At 33.3% G+C, this 2,082-nt stretch overlaps 1 pseudogene; it reads right to left on the reverse strand.

The window, feature by feature from the left end:
- Positions 1 to 281: 281 nt before the first annotated feature.
- Positions 282 to 885, reverse strand: LOC149550838 (exocyst complex component SEC15A pseudogene; annotated as a pseudogene).
- Positions 886 to 2,082: the final 1,197 nt, after the last annotated feature.

The raw sequence follows: 2,082 nt of genomic DNA on the forward strand, positions 1-2,082 counted from the left end.
GTGAGTTTTGTTTTTTGGAATACACAGTCGAATCATTTTTTTGTTGTCTTTTTATTCTATAATTTCACACATTTTCTTATAAAGTGAGCCAAATTATAAGACCTAGTTGTATGATGTGACTTGAGCACACAACCTCCAGATAGGGAAAATAGAAAAACAATGATGTTGATGTGTGTGGAACTGTGTAATTTCAATGAATAGAATAAATCTGATAGGTCTATGAAAAAATACATTTCCTACTTTTTGAGATCGGTGTCCACTTCCCTTTTTATGGATTTTTTTCATACAACTAGGTTAGCATCGAAGGGTTGCATTAAAGAGATTTGCAAATCTAAATATAGCTAAAGCCACCGATTCTTAAAATAGTAATCTTGGAATTGTTCTTGAGACTAAGGAAAATTTGTATATGATATGCCCTGTAAACTGGAATAAGACCAATTTTCAAAAGAGAATCATCCTCGTCCATATCCTTTGTATCTAAAGCATTTACGCAGTCCATAACACCTAATCTACTTTGCTCCTCTGCTTGCCTTTACCTACCTCAAAACTCCTCTTCTCTTTGTCGTGCAGAAGAAGCTTGCCCAATTGCTAACTGGTCATTTTCCTTATTAGTAATCCTAATTGCTATCATTCATTACATGTTGATTACATTTCCCACACAATTCCATGGCTTGTTGACATAGTTTGGATAATTCCATTGTCTCTATTAAGTTCTTCTTTACTACATATGATTCCAGAAGCTCTTATGAGTTTAATGAGGAGGCCACTACCCACCTCTTGGAGCTTATAATTTTTTTTAGCCAACCCATTTTTCAATTCATCTACAACTACCAAAACCCCACGAAGTTCATCCACAACATTGTTGTCATTTAGATCATTTATCATACAACTTCATTTCCTATATTTTGGCATATAGGCTCTACAATTTCCATCATTCCAAATAGGCATTGTTGCAGATTTATCTCCACATCTCTACCTTTGACTATAATCAACATCCTTGAATTTTGACTAATATTTTGTATCATAACTTAGTTTTACTCTACTTTTAATTTACTCTAAATAACTGTCATGTTTATTGTGATGTTTCTTTTTTCTTTCCTCTTGTTTGTTCTTATGTATAATCAGACGAAGTCTGCAACTTATCAAATTTATACTCTTGATGGATTTTTGGTTTTCTTCAATAGCATGGCTAGAGAGGTGCAAACCAACATCGTTCCTTCTTTGAATAAGGTCATATGTCAAGAGAAGTGAAACGCAAGTTCATTGACTTGATCCATGAGCAAGTCCAACTAGGTAGAAATGGTGAAGGTGGATTCAAAAAAGAAGCTTGATCTGCCATTGAGCGATGCTTCAATGAAGAATTAAAGCTTAATTTAAGAAGGGAAAATATTTTTTTAAAAAAACTCAAAACTTAGAAGATGAGATTTCGAATCATGAAAGATTTGAGAAACACAAGAAAATTTTCTTGGAATGAAACTACACAATGCATGGATGATGAAGATAGTGTTTGGAATGAACTGTTCAATGTAAAATGTTATTTGAAATTCATTCAATTTAAGTATAATTTTATCTTGTAAAGCTAGCATTGAAAGACAAATAACCATTTCATTCATTTTTTCCAACATGTAGAGGAAGGAATTCAAAAACGCAAAAGTCTACAAAAGACAGCCATTCCATTACTATAATGAGTTAGCATTTATTTTGGGCAATGACATTGCAAAAGACACTACAACTACCACACCTCATGAAATTGAATAAGGGCACATAATGTATGAGGCCCTCGATCTCAACAATGTTGTGGATTTTGATATATCAATTGATGTTAATGATAATATGGACAATGACTTTATCAAATCTAATTAATCATCTACAACTACCTGACAAAGAATTTCTCCATCCTCATCAAGGAAGGGAAAGAATAAAAAGGTGAGCATGGTTGACTCATTGACTCAATGGATACCATTTTTGAAGCCTTGAATAAGATCCACGAGGGCATGCTAAAGCCTTACATTATCAAAGTGGATCAAGAGGATTTTGATTCAGTTGCAGAGAAAATGTATCATGCCTTTAGAACCATTCTTG

The sequence above is a fragment of the Cupressus sempervirens genome, chromosome 6 (assembly GCF_028749045.1).
Source record: "Cupressus sempervirens isolate cs-2001-9-10 chromosome 6, ASM2874904v1, whole genome shotgun sequence".
NCBI classification, from domain to species: Eukaryota; Viridiplantae; Streptophyta; class Pinopsida; order Cupressales; family Cupressaceae; genus Cupressus; species Cupressus sempervirens.